The sequence below is a fragment of the Oncorhynchus mykiss genome, chromosome 18 (genome assembly GCF_013265735.2).
Source record: "Oncorhynchus mykiss isolate Arlee chromosome 18, USDA_OmykA_1.1, whole genome shotgun sequence".
Lineage (NCBI taxonomy): Eukaryota > Metazoa > Chordata > Actinopteri > Salmoniformes > Salmonidae > Oncorhynchus > Oncorhynchus mykiss.
Genome location: NC_048582.1, coordinates 29,546,934 through 29,560,607, shown reverse-complemented (window position 1 = coordinate 29,560,607; position 13,674 = coordinate 29,546,934). Strand labels below are relative to the sequence as shown.

General features: G+C 44.1%; 1 protein-coding gene across 3 annotated transcripts in view; it reads left to right on the top strand.

Annotated features, from left to right (window-relative positions):
* LOC110495975 (neural cell adhesion molecule 2) overlaps window positions 1-13,674 on the top strand; it is a 427,423-nt gene that overhangs the window by 280,992 nt on the left and 132,757 nt on the right. The window lies entirely within an intron of this gene.

Here is a 13,674-nt window from a genome sequence, read left to right as displayed (position 1 = left end):
CAATTGCACGCTCCCTCAACTCTGTGGCACCTGTGTAATGGACACAGTGTTTAATCAGCTTTAATCAGCCCAGATGAGGAACTTGCTCCAGTTGCTGGCCTGGGTGGAGACGAAACAGTGGAGGAACTTCTCCAGCTCCTTGTTGGCCTGCTCCCTTTGAGGGTGGAACGCCGAGGAGAGACTCACCGACACTTCCTCCAACAGGGAGCAGAAGGCTTTCCAATACCATGCAACAAACTGAGGCCCATGATTCGAGACAATGTCCTGGGGAAGTCTGTGTAGTCGAAAGACATGGGTAATCATGAGATCAGCGGTCTCCTTCGCTGAGGGCAACTTGGGTAAGGTGATGAAATGGGCTGCCTTGGAAAAATGATCGACGACCACTAGGATAGTGGTAAGCCCTTGGGATGGGGGTAACCCTGTGATAAAGTCTACGGACAGGTGGGACCAGGGCCAGCTGGGGATGTGCAGAGGTTGGAGAAACCCAGCCGGTTGCTGTCGTGAGGACATGCTTTGGGCACAGGTGGAGCAGGCCTGAATGAATGATCTCACATCCTCAATCATGTTGGGCCACCAGGATTTCTTCCTCAGGAATTCCAGTGTCTGATTAACTCCTGGATACCCAGTTAATTTAGAGGAATGTCCCCATTGTAGTACTCGGGAACGGGCTGATCGTGGAACATAAAGTCTGTTAGTGGGACCCCCGCCGGGGTCAGGTTCTCGGGTCTGGACTCACCAGACTGTGGTCTCAATACTCAATATCACGGGGCCACAATGCGGGAGCTGGCGATGATGGACTCGGAGTCCTTCTCTTCATTAGAGACACGTGTTGGCGGGACAGGGCGTCTGCTTTCTGAATTTTGGATCCCGGGCAAAAGGTTAGTGTGAAATTGAACCTGTCAAAGAACAGAGGCCACCTAGCCTGGCGAGCGTTCAACCTCTTGGCTTCTTGAATGGAGACCAAGATATTGTGGTCTGCCTGATCACGAAAGGATGAGGTGCTCCCTCCAACCAGTGTCTCCACCCCTCAAGGGTCTATTTACCTGCCAATATCTCTCGGTTACCTACATCGTAATTGCGTTCTGCTGGTGAGAACCGCTTGGAGAGAAAGGCACATGGGTGCAGTTTCTTGTTTCGCTGTGAAAGGTGTCTGAGGCGTCCACCTTTAACACAAAGGTACAGGTAGGATCAGGATGGACGAGGATGGTTCTGGAGGTGAAACGTCCCTTGAGCTCCCCGAATGCCTTGTCAGCCTCGGGGGTCCAGCAAAAATGATTCTGGGACTTGCGGGTTACGGCCGTGAGAAGCAATGACACCCAAGGAACCGCAGGACTTGTTTGAGTGAGGCGGGACGGGGCCAGTCGGTAACCACCCTCACCTTTACAGGGTCCATTTGGATGTCGGCGGTAGAGATAATGTGACCCAGGAAAGAAACTTAGGATACATGGAACTCATTCTTCTCTTTCTTCATGTATAGCTGACTCTGCAGAAGGCATGTCAGGACTTGACGGACATGCAGGATGTGTTCCGGAAAGATCTTGTAGAAGATCAGGATGTTGTCGAGGTAAACAAAGATGAACCGATTCAACATATCCCTAAGTGTGTCATTGACCAATGCTTGGAAGACTGCCGGTGAGTTTCACCAATGCTTGGAAGACTGCCGGTGAGTTCGATACTCATAGTGGCCACTCGGAGTGTTAAAGGGAGAGTGGAAGAGTCTTGGTCTTCATTGGATGCCGAGGAACATGGCGAGGCTCTTGGTGGGGGTCTTTGGCATTTAGTCTGGCAGTTCTTACCCTGTTCTAGTAAGTGTCCCGTGGACTAGGATAATAGTGGGTTATGTAACATTAGTCAGGGGTACCCTAGGATAAGGGGGTTCTCAGGAGCAGTGATCAAAAGAAAACTAAGTCTCTGAGTCTCTGAGTGGTTCACCCCAACCTGCAGTAGAATTGGTTTGGTCTGATATTCCACTTGTCTGGAGCCGATGGGGCATCCTTTGAGGGCTTGAATCTGCAGAGGGATGGGACATTTCACGCAGGGGATTTGTAATTCTCTGGTGAAATATCCGTGGCTCTGGAGTCCATGAAGGCTTGAATGTGGTGCTGACGGTTGTCCCAATTGAGGGTTGTGGGTAGTGTAAGATGGTGACACGGTAGCTGGAGTATAACTGCACAGCTCGTCAGGGTCTCCCCTTGTCCTGGTGAGCTGTGGCGTTTGCCGTCAATTCTGGGCATGTAGCACAGAGATGGCCGATACCTCCGCAGTAGAGGCAGCAGCCGTCACACATGCGCCTGTCATGTTCCTGTGCTCTGACGTGTGCGTCCCAGCTGCCTAGGCTCCTCAATGCAGGGCTCGGGAGGCTTAGGGTGCTCCGGAAAGTGGGATACAAGAGTGGTGTCAAAAAGGTACTGTCTCCCACGTTCTCGGATGTGGTTGTCATTCCTGATGGCCAGCATTATCCGGGACTCGGGGTCCTCTCCCAGTTCCCGAGCGGCCAGTTCATCCTTGATGGAGTTAGACAGACCTTGGTGGAAAGCGGTGACCAGTGCCTTGGTTTTCCACCCACTCTCGGTGGTGAGGGTGCGGAACTCAACGGCAAAGTCAGACACTGGTCTGGCCCCTTGGCGGAGGTTGAACAGTCAGCTTGCCTTTTCTCATCCGCCGATAGGGTGGTTGAAGACTCGTCGCAGCTTGGCAGTGAAGGCTGATATGGAGCTGCAGGATTGTGGCTGCTGTTCCCACACAGCCGTTGCCCACACCAGGGCCTTGCCCGAGAGTAGAGAGATGATGTAGGTGATCATGGCCCGATCGGTGTGGAACGAGGAGGACTGTAGCTCAAACACCAGAGAATACTGAGTGAGGAACACTTTGCATCCTCCCGGGTGGCCGTCATACCACTCCGGGGCTGGGATCTTGGGTTCCCGGTGCAGGTTCCCTAGAGGCACTACGGCGAAGCCTGTACACCTAGGCGATGAGACTTGGGCATTGGCTCCTCCTGGGTTGAGGTTGGGACGTGGTTGGAGGGAATCGGTAAGTGCCCGGAGGGTCTCTGATATTTGGTATTGTTCTTGCTGCCACCCCGGCAGTGCTCCTTGGTGGGTTATAGCATTCTGGATCTGGTTGATCTCTGCTGGGTCCATGTTTAGGCAGAAGCTTGCTGTGGTGTGATGAGGTTGGACCCTGGTGCAGAGAAGAGACCAGACGAGGAATCAGTGGTTAAGGATAAACATCATACTTTACTGAGAAACGGTAGCCACAGGATCACAGTACATTTAAAAAACAATAAACACTAAGTCTCAAACTCCCTCAGGAAACAAATGCACCCGGTAAACAATCCAAGCTTCTGCAAAGGACAACAGAAAACGTTTATTTTAACAGGGAAATCTTTACAAGTAAATGGGATACACCTGAGTGTCATTAATGTCTCTAGGACGGTCTCTGCCGCCCTCTGGTGACAGGTGGAACCATGACATGTACTTGGCATTGTACTTGACATTTTGCACATCTATTGTTCATCAAGATTGACTGATTCAATGGCAAAGTGTTCATGGACCCCAAAAGGCTAGAAACAGCCCTGTGTGTTTGTGTGTGTGTGTGTGTCTATGCGTGCACACGTGTGTGTGTGTGTGTGCTCATGATTCCATCCATCAGAGTCCAAGCAAATAGAGGGTGGTCTCTCTCCACATCTCCACGAGGCCAGCTTGCGATATGAGAGGCTTAAAGAAAGGAGAGGGAAATTGGAAAAGCAGTGGGTAAGCAATGTATCGAGGGATACATTGAGAGAGGGAAGAGAGCTAGTTCTGCCATGGACCATACATGAGCTGATATGACAGGACGATTGGACATGGTTTGGTGACAAGAGCCACCACTGTCGTGTCCAGAGGATTGGATGCCATAGTGACAGGACGAGGAGTGAGATAGATGGATGGACAGACAGATGTGTCCAAGCATCAGTCAAATGCTCTCTTTCTTCCCTACCAGTACATTAATTGATTGACCAGAGTGCCCAATATATTGCATAGGATTTGTTGTGCGTTATAGTCCTACAGTAGTCCCATTATGTAACAGGCTCTGTTACTTCCATTGCTTGGCATTCTAAACAAACACCCCTGCGTAGAGCGTGTGTATTAGCAGTAATTGAGCACACAGTGCAGATGTGCCCTGAGGCGAGACTGAAAGAAACTGCTCATCTGTAATTCCCTGTGATTTCACAGAGGACTTGAAGGCGTTCCAGGCGCCCCTCTTGACATCACATAGCTGGTGTACAATACACACACACACTCACACACACACACACACACACACACACACACACACACACACACACACACACACACACACACACACAGGCAGCCCCCTCGACACAGAGCTACTGTACAGCAACAGAGGAAAAGGAAAGTAAAATGCATTCTGGGTAATTTCCTCAACTACGTGACCACAGGCTGTGAGGTGACATGCAAACACAATGGTGTGTTGAGGAAGGAAACCTCAAGGGGTTATGACTTGGTGGAAGTGGGGGATCTGGGTTATTCTATCATTTGAGGAAAGAGGGAGAGAGGAGTGGGGGAGTATGTGATTGACATAGCAGCCTGAAATATTTTATATTGGCCTGTTGATTGGGCCTTCTAATTAATTAATTAGTACTAGTATGTGTTCGCATTCCATTGTGTGATGATTGCACAGTCTCTTGTTGTGGAGGATATGGCAACAATTATCATTTGGGATGATAGTAGAAGATGATTGCAAAAGTGACACTGCCAGACAATGTCGGTTTTCATAACATTCTGAAGTATCTTAAATGGGTACAAATCAATATAGCTTGACTGACATAATTTAAATAAAAGTCAATGGTAGAGAAAAAATATATGTGTTGAATGTTCGATCAACACCCACCGTTGATGTCATCAATTGTGTAATGGCTCATTTGTTTCCCCATTTGATCCATTGCAATTGCTATAGCGGCACTTTGCAGTGTTTGCCTCTGCTATGTGACACTTCCTATCAAATAAATGTGTTTTGTCATGAACAACTAGTGTAGAGTAACAGTAAAATGCTTATGGGCCCTTCCCAACAATGCAGATAGAAAAAAATAATAATAACACAAGGAATAAATACACAATGAGTAATGATAACTTGGCTATATACATGGGGTACCAGTACCGAGTAGATGTGTAGGGGTATGAGGTAATTGAGATAGAGACATAGGTAGGGATAAAGGGACTAGGCAACGGGATAGATAATAAACAGTAACAGCAGCGTGTTATGAGTCAAAAGAGATAATTGCAAAAAGGGTCAATGCAGATATTCCGAGTAGCTATTGGTTAACTATTTAATTAACAATGTATCAGTCTTAAAGCTTAGGGGTTGAAGCTGTCCAGGATCCTGTTGGTTCGAGACCTTGTGCATCGGTACTACTTGCCATGCGGTAGCAGAGAGTGGCTGGACTGTGTGACAATTTTTTGGTCCTTCCTCTGACTATATAGAGGTTATGGTATAGAGGTTCTGGATGGCAGGGAGCTCGGCTCCAGTGATGTACTGGGCGGTTCGCACTACCCTCTGTAGCGCCTTGCATTCGGATGCCAAACAGTTGCCAAACCAAGCTGTGATGCAGCCATTAAAGATGCTCTTGATGGTGCAGCTGTATAACTTTTTGAGGATCTGAGGGCCCATGTCAAATCTTTTCAGCGGTGTTGTCATGCCCTCTTCATGACTGTGTTGTGTGTGGACCATGATAGTTCCTTAGTTATGTGTCCACCAAGGAACTTGAAGCTCTCGACCTGTTCCACAACAGCCCCATCGTTGTGGAAGGGGGCATGCTCTGCCCTCCATCTTCTGTAGTCCACGATCAGCTCCTTTGTCTTGCTGATGTTGAAGGAGAGGTTATTGTCATGGCACCACACTGCCAGGTCTCTGACCTCCTCCCTGTAGGCTGTCTCATCGTTGTCGGTGATCAGGCCTACCACCGTGTGTCGTCTGTAAACGTAATGATGTTGTTGGAGTCGTGCACGGCCACACAGTCGTGGTTGAACAGGGATTACAGAAGGGGTCTAAGCACACACCCCTGAGGATAAGCGTTGCGGATGTGTTGCTGCCTATCCTCACCACCTGGGGGTGGCCTTCAGGATGTCCAGGATCCAATTGCAGAGGAGGTGTTTAATCCCAGGGCCCTTAATTTAGTGATGAGCTTGGAGGGCACAATGGCGTTGAACGCTGAGCTGTAGTCAATGAACAGCATTATCACGTAGATGTTCCTTTTGTCCAGGTGGGAAAGGGCAGTGTGGAGTGCAATCAAGATTGCGTAATCTGTGGATCTGTTGCGGCGGTATGCAAATTGGAGTGGGTCCAGGGTGTCTAGGATGATGGTGTCGATGTGAGCCATGACCAGCTTTTCAAAGCATTTCATGGCTACAGATATGAGTGCTATAGGGCAATAATAATTTATGCAGGTTACCTTATTCTTGGACAGGGTGACTATGGTGGTCAGGGAGAGGTTGAATATGTCAGTGAAGACACTTTCCAGCTGGTAAGCACATGATCTGAGTATGTGTCCTGATAATCCGTCTGGCCCTGCAACCTTCTGAATGTTAACCTGTTTAGCCCTTTCCTGCAGTCAAATGACCTAGTGGTCTCATGGGTGGAATGTTATTCATATTTTTCATAATTTTATAATGAATAAACATTATTTAAAAAACCCGCTGAAAATCTGGTGTTTCTATGTCAAACAGTTTTGTTATATTTCAGTCTTCTGTGATAAAGTGTAATATGCAAACTCAAAATGTAATACATTTCAACTCTATATCTGACATGGTACAGGTGTCCTCTTTTTTTAAAGCCCATAACTATGTGTGTGAGATATATACTTTTGTTTTAACGTAGATTTGTGTAAGACTACCAAGAAACACTCTGTTTGACCCTGATTTAGCACACAGCAGTAAAAGGGTAAAAGTATTACTCACATTGGCTATGGAGAGAGTGATAACACAGTCTCCGGACCCTTTACCCTTACAGCTGGTGCTCTCATGCGTAGTTCAGTGTTGCTAGCCTCGAAGCGTGCATAGAAGGTATTTAGCTCATCTGGTAGGCTTACGTCACTGGACAGTTCGCGGTGGGGTTTCCCTTTGGAATCTGTGCTAGTTTGCCAGCCCTGCCACATGCAACGAGAGTCAGAGCCGGTGTAGTAGAATTTGATCTTGCTACTGTATTGACGCTTTGCCTGTTTGGTGGTTCGTCGGAGGTGTAGCTTGGATTTCTTATAAGCTTCCGGATTAGTGTCCCGCTCATTGAAAGCGACAGCTTTAGCCTTTAGCCCAATGTGGATGTTGCCTGTAATCCATGGCTTCTGTTTGGGATGTACGTACTGTTACTAAATATTAATAATGACCCTTACAACGTGAGTTATTTTTGAACACGGTACCAGAATTCTATGCTGCCATTATTCACTGCACCTCTCACTGCATCAAGATCGCATTTTCTGCTTCATATTAGTTTTTTAACCACTCAATCTCTTATCCTTTATATTTATAGAAGTAGCAGCGAGTATCTATAGTATTACTGATATATATATATATATATATGAGATGACTATAATCATTATATATATATATATATATATATATATATATATATATATATATATATATATAATGATTATAGTCATCTCTGTTACATGTATTATTATCTGAAAGAGGCTTTGGTATTAGCCTGTCTAAGGGTCTGCTCATGTAAGACAGGGCGGAACACCTGAGGTGCTAAGTCCGGTGTGTTTGACACAATAGTTGCGAAGAAACAAAGTGAGAGCGGGGTATCAGCATATATGACACATGCCAACCATGGCTAAGGTAAACGCTGGCTTTGTAAATACTTTTTGTTCATATCAACATTTTACCAGCACTGGACATGTAGCCTACACATGCCTGCGTCGTCGCCAAGCGAAGGAGATATTTCGCAGTCATCAAATGTGGTGAGTATTATGGCATGGATAGGCTTTAGCCTGGTCGGGACAGGGGAGAGAGAGTGAGAACAGGGTGGGTCCAAGTCATGTAAGCAAGAAAGTGAGGTCGTTTGTGTGGATGATCAGATTGAATGGTGTGTGCGTGTTATCAGCTACAGTATATTGTGTGCAGAGACCGTGGCATGAGTGAGGTGAGGTTGTCGATATGGGTTATCATAAACTATGGAGCTAGACAGGAATATTGATCTCCAGCTATTGATCTCCTAAAACGTGGTTACATTTGTATAAACTTCAAGTATCACTAACTACAAATCCCCCTATAATGGTTTCAACCAAATCTGGCAACACTTTAGGTTTCACGCTACGGCCAAGCAGTATACTAGAATTTGAGGTGATAACATTTTATTTGCTTTGTGATTCGTCAAAAAATGTAAACTTGTAAAGTCATGTGCTCCGGTTCTTGTATACACTGTAACAAGCACATCGACGATTTGTAATATTCTGTGGCCAAACTAAGTTGATTTTATTCAGGCAATGGGCGCCGCCATCTTTGACTTTGTTTATTTGCGTTTTATAGTGAATGGCATTCTGGGATTAGGGAGTTTTTCCTTGTCAAACATAAACAAGCTGCCGTCATAAAGAATTTAGCTTAGCTGACACATATCTCCTTTCTTAACAATATTCAATTTCTCCCTTGTGCTCACCCGAGATGTTACATTGTAAACAAGTCTAGCTTTTAGGTCGCCAACTTATGTTTTGTTTTTTGTCAGCGCAACCTTAGACTGGTTAATAGAAGTATTTTGGCCCTGGATGTGTTCCGTGTGATGCTTGGATGATGAAGTTTTCATTTTTCCTTTACAAGAAAAGGTGAAATTGAGGAACAAAGTGAAGATCTACATGTTCCATCAATACAAAACATTGTTTAGATGCTTTTCAGACAACAATGAAGTTTTAGATATGCTTGTTGCATCATGTGTTCTGTTGCTACTGTTCCAATCACATATTTGCAATGGTACGCTGCAAGGGACCACTCAACAATGATCAGAAATATGTGTTCATACGCGCCAAATGAAGCCGATAACTGATGTGGTAAACAATCCTGTAGCTTAGCATCCTCTTCATCGGACCACTTCCGTATTGAGAGTGTCACTGGTACTTCCTGTTTTGAGTTTTTGCTTGTAAGCAGGAATTGGCTGGTAGTTAATACTGCAGTGGTGATGGAGGGAGGGGTGGAGTGTGTATGTGTGCATCGGGTCAGAGTCTGTGTGTGTGTCTGTGTATCTGCGTACGTGCATAAGAGTCCTCTGCTCGTTAATCAGCCAGTTGGAGCGACTGTAAGGTATTGCAGACGGTCTACTTGTTACCTCTGAGAGGAGGGGCACCAGTCACAGCTGGAGCTCCATGTCACAGGGAAGAGGAGGAAGTGGGGCAGAGCTGAGAGGAGAGAACTGGCAACTGTAATATAGTGCTACCCTGGGGATGGGGCAGTGTGTTGTGTTTGCGGGGGTGTTGCCAGGGGGTTGTGTGTGTGAGTGCGAAAAGGGAGAATGGAAAGTTGGAGGATAAATATATATTTTTTTAATTGAACCTTTATTTAAGTAGGTAAGTCAGTTAAGAACAAATTCTTATTTACATTGATGGCCTACCCCGGACGATGCTGGGCGCCGCCCTATGGGACTTCCAATCATGGCCAGATGTGATACAGCCTGGATTTGAACCAGGGACTGTAGTGATGTTTCTTGCACTGAGATACAGTGCCTTAGACCACTGTGCCACTCGGGAGCCCACAGACTGAACAAAAACATAAACGCAACATGTAAATTTTGGTCATATGTTTCATGAGCTGAAATAATATATTCCCTGCACACAAAAAGCTTATTTCTCTCAAACTTTGTGCACAAATTTGTTTACATCCATATTAGTGAGCATTTCTCATTTTCCAATATAATCCAATATCCAATATATCAAGAGTTTCAAAGGCCACTTTAAAATGTGCAGTTCTGTCACACAACACAATGCCACAGATGTCTCATGTTTTGAGGGAGCGTGCAATCGGCATGCTGACTGCGGGAATGTCCACCAGAGCTGTTTCCAGAGAATTGAACGTTCATTTCTCTACCATAAGCTGCCTCCAACATCATTTTAGAGAATTTGGCATTGCGTCACAACAGCAGACCCCGTGTAACCACTCCAGCCCAGGACCTCCACATCCGGCTTCTTCATCTGCGGGATCGTCTGAGCGGGGGGTGGGAGGGGGTGATGAGGAGTATTTCTGTCTATAATGAAGCTCTTTTGTGGGGAAAAACAGATTCTGATTGGCTGTGCCACTGCCCAGTCATGTGAAATCCATAGATTAGTGCCTAATTTATTTATTTCAATTGACTGATTTCCTTAAATGAACTGTAACTGTGTTTATAGTTTTGTTCAGTATGGATAAATCACAATACATCATTGTGATGTAGATGTGTATTACCAGGCATGAAGCAAGGTATTGACACTACAGTAGTGCCCACCTACTGCTATCTATAGGCAGCTCTCTGACGCAGAAAATGTCTTTGTGTGTGTGTGTGTGTGTGTGTGTGTGTGTATGTTTGTGTGTGTGTGTGTGTGTGTGTGTGTGTGTGTGTGTGTGTGTGTGTGTGTGTGTGTGTGTGTGTGTGTGTGTGTGTGTGTGTGTGTGTGTGTGTGTGTGTGTGTGTGTGTGTGTGTGTGTGTGTGTGTGCATCTACAGAACATAAACACAAACTGTAGCAAAATAAAATAAGAGATTCAAAGAAGGGATAATCAAAGGATAGCCAGATGGAGAGAGAGAGAGAGAGAAAAGATCAAAGGTGCTTTCTCCTCCACTGCCTTTGGTGTCGCCCCTAACTAGATTCATGCTATACCTCTCTGGCTGTTCTGTGTTCCAAATGACACCCTATTCCCTATTTAGTGCACTACTTTTGACCAGGGCCCGTAGGACCAGCTCACAGGCCTATGGTCAAAAGAAGTGCACTATATAGAGAATAGGGTTCCATTTGGGATGCACACTTGGCTCAGGAAGGGGTAAGCAGCAAGCAAGACACTTAAGTACAACTTGCAATGACGTCCAGCTGAACATCTACATTCGAATTGTGTGGGTGATTTCAAGCTTTTATATGGTAAAGTGAAGTATCGCAACTCCACTCATTACCTAGTCCTTCATCCTATCTGAATCGCCACATGATACCCTATTGTATAGTAGTAGCAGTCTCCGAGCAAAGGGGAAAGGCTCATTGCTTTGTACTTTTGAAGATTGCCATTGAAGTAAGCCTCTTGTGTTGCATAATTTGAAGTATTTAAGCTTCATAGAATAGTACAGTGGTTCCTCCTTTAAAAGTTACAAGCTTATGCCGCGAACGTTAGTGGTAGATGGTGGTATTCTGTCATTGCACCACACTATCACAAAGGGGAGTTAGAACGCCGATCTAGCGGTAGTCTAAACTGTAGCAATTAATGGCGGCGTTTTCAGTCTGAGAGTCTCTCCTCTAGCACTGCAGTCGTGCATCAGGCATCAACAACAACTGTCGGTGGTCCTGGAGTTAATTAAGATAAATACAATGGGGGAATTTCACTTGACATGTGGACCGACAATTTTCGGGAAAAAATATACACGGTGGGCGCTTTTTTTCTCTGCCTCTACAAACAGAAAAAAATCATTCTAAATAACAAACTGGCTTTATTTAGAAATTAGTTGGAATGTCTCACCCCATTTTCAAGAATGGCCCTTTTCTCTTTATTCAGATTACAAAAAAGTTGGTTGCAATTTCAGTTAAAAGGATCAATTTTCAATTTTCGCCTAACATTACATACTCAAATCTAACTGTCTGTAGCTCAGGATCTGAAGCAGGTATATGCATATTCTTGATACCATTTGAAAGGAAACACTTTGTGTTCACTTTTTCACTTTGTGAAATACATTTGTGGAAATGTGAAATTCATGTAGGAGAATATAACACATTAGATCTGGTAAAAGATAATACAAAGGAAAAAAACATAATTGCCTTTCTGAAAATGCATATGACTTACGAGTCTAGGCGCAATTTAGCAGTGTACGTGCAAAGTTTTAGATTCATCCAATGAGCCATTGTATTACTGTTAAAAATGTGTTATCAAGTCTGCCAAAATGTGCCGAATTGGTCAATTGATATATTTGCAAGTACATAACTATACAGAACATACAAAATTGATATGGTAATTTAGCATTTAAGTTTACACACTCCCAGGAGTGTCAAAAATGATGGATAATTAGCTTTCCTACAGAAAAGACACTGTTAAACGTTTTTAGTTGTTGTGCACTCTCCTCAAACAATAGCATTGTATTTGTTCACTGTATTAACTTCTGTAAATTGGGCAGTGTAGTTAGATTATCAATAATTTAAGCTTTCTGCCCATATAAGACATGCCTATGTCCTGGCAAATGTTCTTTCTTAATTACAATGTCATGCTTTTCACATTAGTGCACATTAGCTCAACCGTCCCACGGGGTGGGGGGGTTGGGACCGTTCCCGTAGAGGAAAAATTAAAAAAAGTCTACCGGCCCTGCATTAAAGACCAAAATTGTGGTAACTAAAAATGTATACCAGTTTCATTTAAGGACCATAAAATTGACAGCTGTGACATACAGATTGCAAAATAGTTTTTTTGATGTACTGATTCCATGGCACATGCTTTATGAATTGACACACCATTTTCAGTTCATTATAACCTACTGCAGGCCTAAAACATATGGGTTTAACCTTCTGAATGAATTATCATATTGAATATAGAAGCCACGTCTTAATGAGTTCTGAGAGCCGATCTGTTATCCAACTATTATTATTATTATTATTATTATAATTAACCCTACATTATAATTAAATAAAAGCCCATTGGATATTCTCACAGACCAGATTTGCCCTAACGAAAAATACTTTGGCTGTTTTGACCCAAGTTAATCTGCTCATGTTGTGTGTGTGTTTGATTATTTGTGACATTGTGGTTACGATGAAGAATGTAATCAAACGTTATGTGCATTTTTTTTTAGACACTGTGTTTTTATTTAAAGTGGTGATGAAGAGCTGGAGGCATTTTGAAAACATGTTTACAAACACTTGTTTTTCACAAGTGTTCTCTAGCAGGTGTAGACCATCATGCAAACAATGTTTCCATGATGGGCTATTAGTAGGACATTAGACTCTTCATACATCGATTTATTTACAAAATGGTAATTTAATAGTCCGCCTACTATATGTGTGAAAATCCCACCAATTTGCAATGTATTAGGTCAGTACATTTTAGTTGCACTTCCCCCCCCATCTCCACGACCACGGGTAAAACCTTGCTGAATAACCAATGCATTTGTTGCATCGTTGTATCGTCAATTTCTCAAGCCAAAACGTCTTGATGGCGTTCACCAGTTAATCTTTGCTTGTATGCTTGGCATAGTCACGGATGAATGTTTTCAGTTGATAACAATGTCCACACTGTATTTCTGATCAATTTGATGTTATTGTTATGGACAAAAAATGTACTTTTCTTTCAAAAACAAGGACATTTCTAAGTGACCCCAAACTTTTGAACGGTAGTGTATATATATTAAATGTCTTACAGAGCCTTTCCATAAGTCCACTCAAGTTTCTTAAACTGTCATCAGTGAGTCGATGGCTTGAATCATCTTGCTAGAAATGGAAAACCATGGTAGATTGTGTTTTTGGTTGATGGCC